Below are 16,647 nucleotides of genomic sequence, written 5' to 3' on the forward strand. Positions count from 1 at the left end.
AGATACCATGAGAACGGCTGTTCTTGCAACAGGAGTAGTGAAATGCATTCAGAAGTCACAAGAGATGTGGCAGCAACACAACATATCCTTTTCAATTTAACAAGTTCATTGCTTTTGGAGATGGCTGTTCCAGCTTCTGGTAACTTACTGGAACTGTTTCAGTGTTGTAAAAAGTGCATGGTATCAGCCAGAATAAAGTCTCTTAATTTACTTTTTCCTTTTTGAAGTTTAACACTAACACCATTTCTGCATAAGTTGTTTTTAAAATAATTATTTTTATTAAATAATGGCAATTTGCTCTCTGAAATAACTGAGGAAACCCCTGTGTACTACAGTGAGCACTGGCTGAGGCCTCCAACATCAAATTCTATCATCCTTAAAGACCTGACCCAGCACCATTAAACATTACTGGGAATTATGCCATTGGCTTCAAAGGGAGTAGGAACAGGCCCTAAATAAGCAAAACTTCTAGTTATTACTCCAACGGGAGTAATCCTGTCAGGCCACAGAATGTGCCTACATAAGCCAAAAATTCAACAGTGCTTTCTAAATGATATCCATACACTTCCTATGAGTATTCTGTATTTACATATGTACAAACCACGGCGATGCATGTATCAGGTAATTGTACAGAAAGGCACAGGGGAGTTCTAAGAGAGCTTGTGTATGAACCACAGACTGTTTACCTGATGGGTTCAGGGCCCTTCCCCAATATAATCCCTCCAAAATATGCATGCACAGACAGACAATTAAGTCTCACAGACCAAATTGCCACAGCATGTCACTGGAATTTTATAATTAAGCTCTGCCCATCTTCTGCCTTACGCTGATATGAAATTAATTGAAGGGGGGTAGAATTGCACAGGGTTTTTTCCCTTAGCAGTGTTATTTTGACCACTGGCTGATTTGCTGACAAGTGAGGCAGATTGTGTTTGGACCCCACTGTGTTAAGCAGAAAAGGGCAGAATAAACCCCATACCCAGATATGTGAATTGCCTTTGCAGGCTGGAACTCTGTATTACTTCAATAGTTCTCATTGCTCACACAGCCAGTCATAGCAGAACATTGAGACAGGACAAAAATCTGTAAGATTCATATCTGGTGTCTATAACTTGGGGTATTTGAACCTGGGATTTTAACCCAGTGGGAAAGCAGACTTCAGTGCTTTGGAGAGTGTTCCAGTAAGCAGCTAAAGCCAGGGATGCCTAAATCACAGAATCACTGAATATGCTTACTTGGAAAGGACCCACAATGGTCATTGAATCCAACTCGCACATGACACCCCAAGAATCCCATCATGTACCTGAGAGTATTGGCTAAATGCTTATTGAGTTCTGTCAGGCTCGGTGCTGTGACTCCTTCCCTGGGGAGCCTGTTCAGTGCCCAAACACCCTCTGGGTGAAGAACCTTTTTTTAATTTCCAACCTAAACCTCCCCTGACACAGCTTGATGCCACTCCCTCAGGTCCTGTCACTGTCACCACAGAGCAGAGATCAGTGTCTGCACCTCCTCTTCTCCTCACACAGAAGTTATAACTGCAATGAGGTCTCTCAGCCTCCTCCAGGCTGAACAGACCAAATGCCTTCAACTTCTCCTCAGGTGGCTTTTCCTCAAGGCCCTTCACCATCCTCATTGCCCTCCTTTGGATGCTCTCTAAGAGCTTTATATCTTCCTTATATTACAGGGGCCAAAACTGATCACAATACTAATAAGCATGGTTTAAGAATTACTACAACTCCTGGTTTCGTTCCATCCCCCCACCCCGCTATTATTTATGCCTCACCCTTCCAACCCCAAAAGTCAACAAGGTCAGAAAGCTTTATTAAATAGGTTTTCTAAACTGCACTTAAATGCAATTTCCAGAATCTATTATGCTAAAACAACCTAAGCCTAACACACTTTTGAGAAGTCAGGCATTGCACTTTGCTTTTCTAAACCAAGTTACATTTCCTCCACTTCAACTTCAAGAAGGCTCAAAATATCTCCAGTCTTCTGAACCTTTAGCTTTTTCTTTGTATTTCACTATAAACATAGCCTTATCCTGCACAGCAAAGGAATCAAGGATGGATTTAGGCCAGGATAAACTTTCAGAATATCTCATTGTAGATTTTTCTCATTTCAGTATTCATGACTGTATTTGAAAACCACAGATATGCAAAAGAATGACTCTTACTGGTATGAAACAGCATATTCAGGTTCAGTTTTTAACCTAAAGGAGTTCAAATCTATCTAATATGCTGAATGAGTAAACAAGATTTTCAGCAATACAGAAGAAGATATATTATACATTTGAGATTATACACCTCTGGTTGGCAGAAAACAGGCTGATTCCTCAGAGACAGAAAGAAAATGCAAGAAGCTTGAACTCCGCAGCTCAGGAGTTAAACTTCAATTAAATAATGAGGTCCAACAAAGATGATATTAGCTACTAACTCTTGAGACACCTACCACACCAAAACCCATCCTTTGCCAGAGATTCTTGTTGGATTATTGATTCAGTGAGAGTGCAATTTTTAAAGGAAATTAAATCCTGTTGAAGAAGGACAGTTCCAAAACCGGTAGATAAGGATTATTGTAAAGGGAATTGAACATTGGAAAGGGAACATGCATCCACCTTGAAGAGAAGGGATAGCACATAACTGCCTTGAAGACAAAGAAAGAGGTAGGGGAAAAGAAAATATGTTGTTTGATGTTATCTGAGACATAATGAAAGAAGCGTGTTCTCAGCTGTGAGTTTTTAAAAACAAAGAATATAATGGACATGTGTATACACTACTCAAAGGAGAGTGCCTTCTCTCCCTCAACAAAACACTGAGGTCTCCACCCACAGCAGTTTTATTCATCAAGATCATGCTGGCTGACACAAGGATTGTACCAGCTCAAACCCCTTCCCAGCCCTAGGCACGGCCCTGGATAGATTTGCTCTGTTGGTAAGATGAAAGGTGAGGATTTCTCCTACTAACTCTCCAGATGAACTTGCTGGAGGCCTCCTGTGGCAGGAAGTCAATTTATAGACTTCTGACACACAGCAGCTGCTGTCGAAAGCTCCCCACAGCTTTCGAAGCCACACCGACCAGTCTGCTGCCACGGCCTCCCTGCTTCAACAGGATCTTTGAAAACATAAGTTTATCCCAAGGGTTCAGAGATTTTCAGGGTTTTCTATTTTCTACATCAGATTGCTCACATGGAAACTGTCAACACAAACACATCCTCTGCTCTATTAAATATTTAAATACTTGTGCTAAAGGAACAAAGCACAAGTAGTTGAAAGTTTCTGTAAGGCTTGCATAGTTGTCACAAAAGTAATGAGTTTTATACAGATGTTTGAAGCAATTAGCTTCTGAGCAGGTTGATAGCATGCTAGGAAGTTTGATTTGGCCCATTCAGTGGTTGTAAAACCAGCCCACATTGTCTTCTGCTTTGAAATAGACCCATATACAGGTAAAGAATTGCTTGTCATCAGTGTATTTTACTAATAGCCTGCAGTTTGAATTTCTCCTGAGCCCCCCACCATCTGGCATTTTCAGCGTACACATTTCAGTCCAGTACCACTTGCACTACATTTTCAGTGGTATCCTGCCTGCCACATTATTTCTCTTGGAACACAAGGATGCAACAAACCAAGGAATTCCAAGAGCTATTAATGGCCTTTTTCAGTTCAGCAGAAGTCAGGACGATTTTACCAGTTGGCATTTTTTTATTATTCCTATCTTAAGGAACAGCTGCTTTTCCCACCCTCTGCTGGTATCTTGCCAGGAAAACAAAGCCACATAGTTAAGACAGATTGTCAGTAACAGACCTTAACCTGATAAGGTAATCACCAAATCAAGTCCTAAGAACAATGACAAGTAATAGGGACTGCTTTACCAGGTAAATGAAGAGGAAATCCCCCTGAAATAATATAAACCAAATTTCTGAAACACTGAGAATGACCTATCCTGCAGGGCAGAAATTTTCCGTGTAGGCATTCCCCACTAGAGCTGCTATTCGCTGTACCATGTTCAATGTACCAATTAGATGAGAATCTGTTTTCTTTTCTCTGCTTGTGAAGCTGCCTTTCTAAAAGCCAGAATTCTGCTTCAAGTAAAACACTTATTCTGGACAGGCTCTTTGGAAAGAACCTTTTTCACTAAAATGCTCCTGAAGGAGCGGGGAGAACACCTTAGCACAACAGAACACAAAAACTCCTGCAGACTGACCTAAAAGTCTTCTGAAAGCATCTAAGGGTCAGGTGCAGGGGTGGCATGCACTGTTACACTTGACCAGGTAAATGGCCACCCTATATTTACAGCACCCAAAGCTTTCAGAGAAATACCTACGCATTTTGGCAGAGCAATTCACTAAGCAAATGCATGGTGAGAGTAAACTTAAATTTATAGCTGGATACTGCATGTTAGAAACTCCTGATGCTGTAGAGATTCAACCTTTTATCATCCCAGAAAGACAATAAGGTCCTTGAAAATTCTTCCATGATCATCATCTTCACAAATGTGAAAAATCTATGTTATCCACTCAGATTCCATTCTTCTATTTCCCATTGTTTTAAATCAGTTACGTCCCTTTCTCCATCACTGCTATTGTTCCTGTCTTAGTTCACTACATTTAAAAACCAACTCCTACAAAGAATCCAGCTACTTCTTGCCCTGGCTCTAATAATATTCTGCCACTATGAGAAAGCATATCTCTTCACTTGCAACCACTTCAGCCTCTTCACCAATGAAAATAGCTATAGTCAGTCTCTGATACTTTTGGATGAGACTTGGTTGCAGTGCTATTATTGTAATTTATTACATCCCATCCTCCCTAAATACCATTTTCCTTGCTGAAACCAAAGATCTCTTTTTCCTGGCATCTAGCAACCCTGCAGTATCTTTGCTGACATCCTGCCAAGATCTTTGCAGGTTCTCAGCAAATCTGTTAGTCTCTGCTGGGGCCAGCTGCTGTCTACAACCCTCACATATTCTGAGTTTCGTTCGATTAGAAACCCCCCTGAATATATTACATGCTTCTGACCTCAAGGGTAATCAGATGGAAAGACACTTCTGCCGACCACTGCAGAATCCTTAGCTTGCTAGCCCTGAAATTCAATTTGTATAATATCACAATGGGTGAGAAGAGATCAGGTCAGAAGAAGAAAGGAGTTTTCATCCAAGTCTTCCTCCTAAAGATTCAATCTTGGCATCATGTCCAGAGACATTTATCCCACCCTCCCAAAGAAACAGATGAAATCTCAGAAGCTGATGAGATTTGAACTGTTACCAACTTTTAAAAAAAAGCTTCAGAGCTGTCAGCATCCCAGTTCCAACCCTTCACAGACTGCAACATATTCACATGATTCAGCATTATTTCATTACATGTCAAATTTTTTCTATTTCAAGAGGGGTTTTTTGTAAAACTGGAAAGGTTGGATTGGTTGTCCTTTAGTGGCCAGCTAGGCTGCTCTAACTTCTGTGAAATAAGACATCTAACATCGTAAGAGCATGCACTAAACCCCCAGCTGTTTGGTAAGAGAGCACTATTAGGCTGCCCGTAGCCATGGGGTATGCTGTTGACCTACTGAAAGGGGCAAAATCCAGCCCTCGAGCCCCACAGTGTGCACAGGTACACAATGTGCAGGTGCTATGAAAAGCAGTGGCTCTAGGACTAGATGAAAACTGAGCCGGACTTCAAGGGTCTGTATGGTGGATTGACATGCCAAACCTGGCAGTACAGGTTCTATATAGGAATTAGCCCAAAAGACCTCACTCTCTGCAATAACCATAAATGTAAAAGAATGGAAGTTTTTACAACTTAAATCTTAAAAGATTGATCCCAAATAACTGGGGAGTACTGAGGGAAAAGACACAGCTTCCAATCATAGGCAGACCAAAAAGAAACAAACACCTAGAAAACAAACCCCCAGCACCTAGAAAACAGGTGCTCACCTACTTCTCTAGCCACTGTCAGGGATGCTAACATACCAAAAACATGTCACAGTCCCATGGGCTCAGGTTCAAAGGAACTGCAGGTTTGTAGCTGTTTCTGGGATCCAGTTTTAAGATGGCACACTTGTGACCTTTAAAGTGGTAATTGGCTTCAAGGTAGCATTTGGGTATGCTTTTCAACTCATTCCAGTATAAACCCATGCACTGCAATTTTTCCTTTCCCTGGATTTCAGGGCTGGATCAGACCTTTGTGTGCCATGCTTTCTAGAAACTGGGAGTTGGCAGATCTACCTTACCTTCTTGGCTATTATTGTTTTGTGAGCATTAAAAAATGAAAGAGGCCATGAACACAGCAACTGAAGGAAAAAGCAAAGCAACTGAGCTACTACCTGGAGCCTTGTGAACATGTTTGTTGCAAGAGATGGTCTTTGGCTGTTCTGGTTTAATGCCTCAGTGTGAGTTGGTGCCACACGACAGCGATGTCAATATCACTACTGACTGTCCTTATGGACTAGCAGTTACTGCACCTTCCTGTCCAGCTTGTCAGCACTTAGAGGAGTACAGGCAGGACCTTCCAGGCACACAGAGTTTTCCTCCAGTTTTGTACAAATGGAGAATTAGCAGGTGAGAACCTCAGAGAAGAACCTCACAAAAATTGCATTCATGTACCCATCTCTAGATCTTTCAGAAACTCATTCCCTTATAGATCTGTAAATATCTTAAACCAAGATGCAGTGTAGTTACTGATGCAAAATGCATCCTTTGCAAGCCTACCAGTAACAATGCACAAGCTTAATGCATGGCATAACAAGCTGCACATCAATATGTGATCAGCATCAGCTTTTGAGCTCTGCCCTGTAAGTGCACCCTGTGGGTGTGATGACATCATTTGTGCTAAATACCAACTGAACTCCAGACCTCCATTCTCAGCTGACCAAACAGCCCCACAACAGATTGTGGGGGTATTAAAGGATAGGCACATGCTCATCCAACTCAAAAACCTTTGCTAACATGACTTCCCCTTCAATCCACATTAGTTCCAGCTAGACAGCATTTGTGTCATGGGAGAAAAACAAGTAGATTAAGGGAAAGAACTGTACCTTTCTTTAGCAATGCCATATTGATATCATGAGGGTCAATGCAAAAGCGCTCTTAATCTGATAAGTCAGGTGCAAGACTCAGTATTACTTCTGCAGAGAAACGCATGTTGTCACTAGAAAATGTTTCAGCTACAATAGTGCCTCTTACCTTCAAGCATTCCACACACAATTGTATTTTCTGATTGTCTAGGAAAAACTGCTTCTTCATGGTGATGATCTATTCCTAAATTAAAAAGCTCTAAGATATCTCTAGAACAAAACAAGTATGCCCAGAGAGTAATGCAAGATCTTAAAGGAATGCTATTGAGCAAGTCTAATAACTGCCTAGAATAAATTTCACTAAATCAACAATTAACCATGAGAGCAGAATCAGAGAATCACAGAATATTCTGAGTTGGAAGGGACCCACAAGGATCATCAGTCCAGCTTTTAAGTGAATGGCCCACAGAGGGATTGAACCTGCGAGCTGGGTATTATTACCACCATGCTTACCTCCTAGACAGATAAATATGAAGCTGGGTGATTTCATTTGAGTCTGACCACACCAGTGGTCACTCACATCCTATTTCATAGGATGCACATGTATGTTCCCACTCAAAATTTGTTTCTATTACCTTTGACAGTATCTTTAGAAAGCAAGATATTGTATAAATTGCTGTACAGTTTGCAGATAGTTCCAATTTTTGGAGTTCAGGACATGTTCATTTACACAAAAGTGTTTAACAGTTCTGGACAGCTTCTTCTGCAGCTCCTAATCCTATATACATCCTTCACCGTGCTGCAAGGTGCACACTCTGCAGCAGGAAGGACATGACTCTTTACAAGGATTATCAACTCATTTGTTGGATTGATGCTTTGAACACTGGCTACTATTTTCTGAATTTTCTTTTATAATGATAGCACTACCCTACTGGCCAGATACAAAGGACAGGCGATTAGAGGTCTTTAAGCAAAAATTTTACACAAGATACATTAAGGAAGTTAATGAAGGCCTGACACTGGGGCAGGGGATAGCATTGGTATTCCATACAAGGGAATCCCTGCTCAGACAAACAACATATTACATATTGGAGATTAACAGCAACATTGCTAAGGAAAATCCTTTTTAAGGGATCAGTCCAGGGAAATTTTTAGATTTTAGTCCAGAGCAAGCATCTTTGATATTAATTGGGATTTTTACATATGCTAGATCCTTTACCTGGGAGAATTTCAAACATCGCAATATTTTTCTCCTCACCTCTTTTATGTATTCCTCTCAAACATTTAAGCACCTTCATTTTGTAAATTTACTCACTGGCAAAGTCCTGGCTTCATTTTTGTTCCTATGAGGTGTGACAGTTTCTTCTGGGCCTGAGTTTTTCCACTTGCTTTAGCAATATTCATAAGCTAAGTTTACATATATGCTTAGATATACCTTGGATTGGTATTTAAGAGAAACAGCTCTTGTGAATTTGCTTGCATATCCAGCACATCCAACTTCTTTCCCTGTGCTGTGATCCACTCAGAATGAAAATGCTCACGTTTCAAATCAATTGTTCCAAAGATTTGTAAGCATATTAGGTGGATGTCAGTCACACTAATTTAAGTCACCCTGCTGTGCAAAAGAAATTGTTCAAAAAAGTCATGCTCCCTCTCAATCACAGTGTACTATAAAGTAATCTGGCATAACCAATTCAGAAAATATCAGACTCATAACTATACAATGTGAAATGTAGTGTTAAGATGATTTTTAATTAGGATTTAAAGCTCATTTTGCAGTTACTCTATGAGACCCATTTTCATCTTTAGCCACCTAATACTGAAAATTAAAGATTTTCCATATGCACTATTTAATAGGTCAAACACAATGAAATTACAAACATAGATAATAAGGGAGAATCCTTTATTCGGTGAGGAAAAAGAAATCAAATCTAGAAAAGACTACATACAGAGCAGAACTGGTTGGAAAGCTTTCGTTAAAACAGGTGCCTGCCCTGTTCTCCTGCTTGACTTGCTCCCAGCTCCCTCAGAAAATTAGAAAAATACTAGAGAAAAAGCTGTTCATAAAAAGTTACCTGAGGAAAATGATATCATCTGAAATTTTACAAACTATTTTATTTTCCAGTCAAAACTACTTGAAAGGAAATAAAAGATACTACTACTTGTGCTATAAAAATGAAAGTCAAATTGCTCTTAATCAAGTTTCTTGAACCATTTCAAGTCTGTTCTTCTCTACAAGTAGAGTAAGTATGGACAAATAAGACTTTTCATTGAGCAACATTTGAGATGCTGGGTTTTACTGCAACTTAGGATATACCCATATGTCCACTTCTTTGATGAATCATAGTATTAAACTATGTTTTAAATGTGTATTTCCATTAATAAATAATTTCTTAAAAAATGTAGAAAGAGTTGAATGAGTTAAGATGAGATGCATACCAATTACTAATATAATCTGCTTGCACATTTCAGACTCATGTTCAATTTCCTTTTTGATCAGAAGGTTTTCTAACCCTGTACTGACAAACTTCAATAATTTGTCTGGTCACAAGGTAAAATCACACTGAAATGGTCCTTCCTAAAATCTGTAAACACTTCAGGTACATGAAAAGAAATTGAAAATTTTGCTTATTTGAAGATTTTCATTTTTCATTTTAATATAATAATTACAGCAGAATCCAAGTTTTACAATGTAAAAAACAGGAAGTCAAAAAGTGATTGCTGAAGAGTCTGTTGTGACTTGGAATGAAGCAATCATAGGAAATCTCATCTGGGGAAATGTGATAGTTTAGTTCTGTAGAAACAGTTCGAGAAACTCATATGACAAAAATTAGAATATCCACAACAAGGAAACCTCCACCTTCTTTTTTGCCCTTCCCTTCAACTGTACAGTAACGTAAATTCATGGGAAAACCACTATTTTCATTCTTCCCTATTTGGTTCTAAATGATATAAATAGGGTTTTTTCCACCCATTTCCCCATTCCTCAGTTCATTCCATACAACCCTTTCTTGCATCTTGGTATAAAAAGTGGAAATAAGAAAGAGAAAGGAACTAGACAAGAGAAAAAACCCTCTTCTCTGGTGAATGGCCAATGCCTCTTAGTTAGAAAAAGTTTTTAGAAGGGAATAAAGTTTTGTACCCAAAAAACAAAACTTTAGTGGGAAGGAAATCTTGCAGCTATGAAAATAGTTTTGTATCAGTGTCTCAAAACATTTAAAAGTATTTTTCCTACCAAAAAAAAAAAAAAACCACACAAAAAAACCCCAAAAAACCAACAACGAAACAAAATCAAAAATAAAAACAAACAAAAAAAACCCAACACAAAACAAAAATACCCCACACCCCACCACCAAAATCCATCAGCTAAACACCAACTTTTCCCTGGCTCTCATAGTTGGGTTTGGCACTTCACGCTCTTCTGGGAAGTGCCAGCTGTAGGGATGTCACGTTTGCATCTGCGCCTGCCTTTTCCAACTCCCAGCTGCTTCAGTGAAGAGAACAAAAGCCAATTCCCAAATTCAGCCACTCAACAATCTTAACATCTAAGGATAAAACGCACTCACCTTTTATGAGCTGGCACAGAGCCTGTGCACTATTTAAATTTCACTTTAGTTTGTTAGGATTTTTGCAAGGACTCTTCTGGGTCTTTCCATAGACATGATTTCCCTCTTCCCAAGTGAGCTCCTGTACATAACTCAAGCAACCAACAACTCATAGGAAGATCTCATTTGCTCTGATTATATCAGAACATCACTGACTCTTCTCTCCGAGACCATTCTAGCACTGCAACTTTGGATATAGTTACTAAATATTGAAAACACCTACGTCAGCAGACCTTTGTGGCTTTGTGCATTGACTCACATCTTTCTTCTCAATTTTCTTCCCTTTTGCAACTTTAAATGCCTGTGAGGGGAATTTTTGTCAAAGTGTGTCAGTGGCAAAATCAGGGCACCAGCTTGTTAAATAAACAATCAGCCCCCAAGCCGTTCCAGAAAAAGGAAGAGATTTCTCATGCTTACATCTTTTGTGAGCTAAGGTTTATTTAGGTTTCAAATCCCTCAAAGCAAGCATGCAATGTGTAGAGCAGAAGCCCATAAGAGAAACATTTTACCCCTATTGCTAACTGAGAAGGAACAAGGCTTTTAAAAACAGATCAGAATGCCACACTTCATTAAACAACATCAGCCTTTCTTTTAAACTTTCTCTATTTTTCTATTGCATTCATTTGTACCTATTTTTAAAAGGTAGCTTAGCTTCCATATAAACAAGATATTAGGTAACCAATGGCTCTTAATGCTCACACTGTACAAAGAACATCCAACTGGAAGGAAATCCCTCCCTTTTTTATTTTTCTTTTGAGTCTAAGAAGACATGGATATGATTCAAAAATAGTCCGGGCTGTATAGTTAAATGCAACTGGTTTGAAAGAGACAACAAAGAGTTAGAAAAAATTCGTTCTTGTTTGTTAAAACATCCAGGATCTCACACATTCTAAAGGTATTATAGATACATGCAAAGATGTAAAGGATGTTAATTTTCCATATGAATGCAAAGATTTTCAGAAGGACGCAAAGAAACCTGACACCAGAAACCTTTCTTTCAGATTTGGTTAAAGAAAATAACACCTTAATGGAATAGCTGGCTGAAGTTCACAAAGCTTGAGAACAACTCTGGACCTGTTTTCAAACATTCACAGTTTTCCATTGACATTAGAGATGGGTCTGAAGTTTCTTCAAGCTGAAGGATATTCAGACCCAGGATGGAATGATAGGAGGTTCTAGATCAGAATATAAGCTGCATTCAAAAGCACTTGGATCCTGACTGTGTATAAGAGCTCCTTTTCAAATAAATCAAAGATAAGAAAGCCTACTGAACTCAGTCTAGTTAAAATGCACACATGAGGCGAGTGCAACTTAAATACTCTTTGTTTTGTTATTGGAGGAAAATTAGGGTTCCATAGTGAGCCCCAGCAGAATAGCTGCATCTCTTACCATGTTCAGTGGAAGTTAATGGTGACCCATCACAATAGGGGCCCAAGTACATTATCTCATTGTCAGGAGAATAGTTTAATTTTTTTCATTTTGCAGCAAATAAAGCAAATTTCACCTTAGGTGGATTTAGTGTGCTTATAAAGGAGCAGAGAACACAAGTCATTCTACAGGAAAAGAAAGCCACATATATAATTTCATATCTTTTCCTTATTAAAGAATAGCAAGCTTTTCTAAAGGTTTCCTCAGCACCTCTTGTGATCACTACCTCTATACCGCATTATTTTGTGAAAAACAGAAAGAAACTTTATAGAAGGTTCACCACAATTTGTTACTGCTCAACAGGAACATAATCTGGACTTATTGCAGTGCTATAACCCAATTTAATTTCCCTGTCAGACCACCTGATGGATGGGTCTATAGAGTTCTCAAATAGAAGATAAAACTTTCAACCACTGAAGGCAGATAGTACTTTCCCTTTCATTTGCCTTCCAGGGATTCAACCATCACCTCCTCAGCAGGGCTTCACTAATTCAGTTCTCAGTTTTTTTGAAAAATATATTTAAGTTTTTTTCATTTAGAATTAAAACAGAAATAAAATATAAACATTTGCATAGTTGGAAATCTCTGGTCTCTGGAAATTGCAGCCTGAGCACTATGTTATTCCTTCATTTTAACTCCCAGCAATGCTGACCTTAAATACAGCCAAGAGATGAGTATTCAGCCCAGCTGCACTGAGGCTCTGAGTGAGATGTGAGAGCTTGAAAAAGCAATAGACACATGAACTCACTAAGTTTTCCTAATATATTCCCCTTTATAAGAGTGCTAAAAATACTTCAGCTCTCGATGCTGTCTTCATCAAACTCTGAAAAGTATAACCACACCTACACGTGAATGGGAAATCCCCTCTGAAAATGTATTAAGGCATTTTAATAACAATAGGTTTATGATTATTCTCATCTGTGCCAAACATTTGTTTTTCTTAGCTTAAATGAAGGTAATAACGCCCTGAGTAATGACATTATGCTATTATTTAAAAGAGAGTATTTCCAATTTGTGTAGCAAATAATTCAACCTTTTCAATTTATAAAACTGAAATTTTCGATTAGAACTTTTCAAGAAAATTTACAATAGATTGAATAAGTTTTGATGACCAACTTGTTTCAAGGGAAACACAGCTAAAGGCAACAGACTCTAACAGAGCTGGAGGACAGAAATACCTGGATACATACATTTCACACCCAAGGTATCATATGATGGTTATTAGCCACCATTCTAATTCTGTGAATGGTGAGCAGACTTAAGAGTCAAGTATTCTATATGAAAGACAAGAGCAACAACATTCCTGCACGAGTTGTTTTAGGGCCCAGCAACACACAGTCCAGGACATAGAAATTAAACTGACTTTGCCATCAATACACTGATTAGTAAAAACTCTAAGGGACTGCAAACAGGACTAAATGCAGATATCACCACATGAAGAGCAAAGCAAGCTCATAGACCCTTACCAGCTTCGCACACTGATTTTTAGAAGTCTACCTCAAACCTACATACTGTCCCAAGCTTTCCTCAGTAACAAAAATCAGTAAGTAGTTTTTCTTCTTCATGAAATTAAGTCCTTTTCCCAAGGACCCAGATACCCACTTAAAGGCTGATTTCTGTTTCTCCAGCCTCAGTAGGAGTATGAAACCCAGGATAAAATTGCATATCACGGTGTTCTGCTCCTCTTCCCCTAATCCTCTTCACCACTCCAATAGCGATATTCAAACTAAATGCAGCTCAAATACCAGGGATATTTTTCTAACATTCAAGAAAACGTGAAGCAACTTTGCCTTTGTCAGATCTGCATCTAGTCCTCTAAATCTAACATAACCCAGCTTTACAGGTTATTCTACAGCAATTGGAATTAATTCCTAATGAGTCTGTGCAGTCCAGGTTTTTTCACTGAGGATTAGATCAGACACCACCTTTCCACCCTTTTGGATTTGTTGTTTTAATGAGACATTTGCAAATATCTTTGTGAAAAGTATAAAGCAGGCAATAGCTACTAAAACAGGATCTTTCTCACTATTTCCTCAGCAATCAAGTAACTGCCTTCTGGGAACTTTTGCAGAAACCAAAGTTATAGATACTGCATTCAGAAGTCAAGATTAAAGCTCAAAAGTAATCACACTTGTTAAAGAAATAACATATTTACTCAGAAATCCTCAGCAAATGCACACTTTATGCAGAGAATATCCTGAAAAATGCATAGGAGATGCACTGATTTTCATGCCAAAGACACAACTTCCCAGAAGTGGAGCTTTTGTTATGCAAGTAAATCATATTCAGCCTTTATGGTGACATTTCAGCGTCTCCAACAGTATATCTGAGTGTACGTATAAGGTTTTTGTTACTCTTTTTCCCAAAGAAGAAAGAGTTCAGTGCTTTCCATACACTATTTGCTTCTCTACAGGAAAATTGCCAATACAGAAGCCGGCATATCAACAGCTAGATAATCTTCCAAACTTCTCTTCTTGAGTCAGAAATAACACTGAGAAGATGGCTAAGTCACTGGATTCATTGCATTAGCGATGATGTTGCAAAATTGGAAAAGCCTTAATCAATTTAAGTGACTCAATAGTTTGACCAGCAGTCAAGACTGAAAAGACTATGAAAAGACTGGAGCTGCAGAAAAGATGATAGCATTGATTAGGGTATTAAGAGTCAAGATTTATCTCTCATAACACCCAAGGGCAAAGTTTACTTCAAACAAAAAACAAAGACAGTATGAGATGACTATTTCTCAGTTTTCTAGTGTTGGCTGAATTAGGTGTGTATAACCAGTCTGCCCATAACAGCTCCATTCCCCAAAACCAGGTCTCTTTTAGTCATTTCCAAAATACTCTGTCTTCCACACTTACTGGAGGTTCCCACTCTAGAAACCCAAACTGGCACACAGATCTCTAAAAAGATACTTCTCTAAGGACATCACCTCACAGCAGAAATTACACCTTACTGTTTTCCCTCTTCATTGCATATGTCTTAAACCCAAATCTCTTCAGCATCCCTCATTTCAGAAGATGGGATTAAGTTCAGTACAAAATGCTTGTCCTGAATGAAGCAGGACTACATGGCAGCTTTTCATTCCATGACTGTGCTGTTTCAGAAAGTAAGAACTGCAGAACCACATTAAGGGGTAAAGTAAAATATTTCAATATTTTAGTTCAAACGTTGACAAATACTCACTTTGAAACTATTAGGTACATCTACAATGCTATAAAAACAGTACTTGCTACCAAAAATATTATAAAACTCTATAAATTATTTACAGATTAAAGTTTGCTATCAAATTTTCATAAGCATCTGTGAAATTCTAACACACAAAACTAGAAGTTCTACTTCCACACTTTTATTTCAAAATCCAAGAATTATCATAAAGTTATTAGAGTTTAGATGTAGCAAGTTTGTATTTAGGAAAAATACATCTATTTCAGATTTGAAATGCCTGCAAAAGCAGGTTTCTGATTGTAGATAAGGACTACATTAAGCAGTTCAATATCCATCAATATACACACAATTTATTTTAATCTTTCTCACATAGCAAGTCCTCTCAAAAATTTAGCTGGTTTAACACTTAACATGGTTATTCCACAATCAACACCAAACTCATATTCATGCTTTTGCAAAGTCAACAGCTATTGTAAGAAAAAGTTATGTTACAAATTACTCTAACAGCAGGACTGTACAACAGATGAACACGGGAGTCATTTATAATGCATTTGTTGCTATTAAAAAACAAATAAACATTTATAGTCTGTGCTAATTAACTTTACTGCTGAATTAGTAGTATTCCTCACTTCTTAATTAGAAGAAATACTGCAAGTATGGCATTAAAGTCAAACCCTTCAGTGCAGTAAAGGCTGACATATTTTAAAACCTCTCTCATCCTTAAAACATATGGAGCTTTTGGAGCTACATGTACAAGGTTCAGTACTGACACCCTCCACTGTGCATAAACACATCATGGAGCAGTTTAAGGAGGAAATGTTAGAAATAAGTAACCATAGTTTGAGCACAAAATCTAAGTACAGCCATTAGCAGACCTGCCTCACCCATAATCGCAAATTCCTCCTGGTGCAAGTCTAGGAAATCAGTATACCTAAATACCAGGGCACACTGTCCTAGCACATCTGTCCATGGAAGTGGAAATTCAGCTTGGCTATGACTATCATCTCCATCAGCTGTCACAAAGTACGCAAAGCATTTACATCGTGCATCAATAAACATTTCACTGTTTTGTGGATCTTTTACTTTGTCTTGCTGCTGCCAACCCCAGTAGTACTTTGTGGCAAACCTAAACACACATCCAGTTTGTTCTCATGAGAAAAAAACCAACAAAGCAACAAGTATATCATGTTACCTTTACTGAAGTCAACAGTCATGTCAGAATCAAGCCTGTGTGAAAGCAGAAAAGTATCCAACAACAGAATCTCTGAAAGACCCATTAGGATCATTCTTTTTCCTCATCTTAGTATATAGAAAATTCTCAAAGGTCTGGGCTGTGCTCAACATGTAGCAAAGGACCTGTCAAAAGGAAGAGCACAACATGGTGAATGAACTGTTCAGCATGTCCGTTAGAGGAAGGGTTCCTCAGCTCTCATGAATGCCAAC

At 38.5% G+C, this 16,647-nt stretch overlaps 1 long non-coding RNA gene across 1 annotated transcript in view; it reads right to left on the minus strand.

Moving 5' to 3' along the window:
- LOC108446385 overlaps positions 1-16,647 on the minus strand; it is a 254,649-nt gene that overhangs the window by 106,224 nt on the left and 131,778 nt on the right. Inside the window, exon 8 of the long non-coding RNA XR_001861558.1 lies at positions 16,397-16,560. This is a non-coding gene — a long non-coding RNA (uncharacterized LOC108446385). The remainder of the gene's footprint in view (positions 1-16,396; positions 16,561-16,647) is intronic.

This window comes from Corvus brachyrhynchos, unplaced genomic scaffold (genome assembly GCF_000691975.1).
Source record: "Corvus brachyrhynchos isolate BGI_N302 unplaced genomic scaffold, ASM69197v1 scaffold435, whole genome shotgun sequence".
Lineage (NCBI taxonomy): Eukaryota > Metazoa > Chordata > Aves > Passeriformes > Corvidae > Corvus > Corvus brachyrhynchos.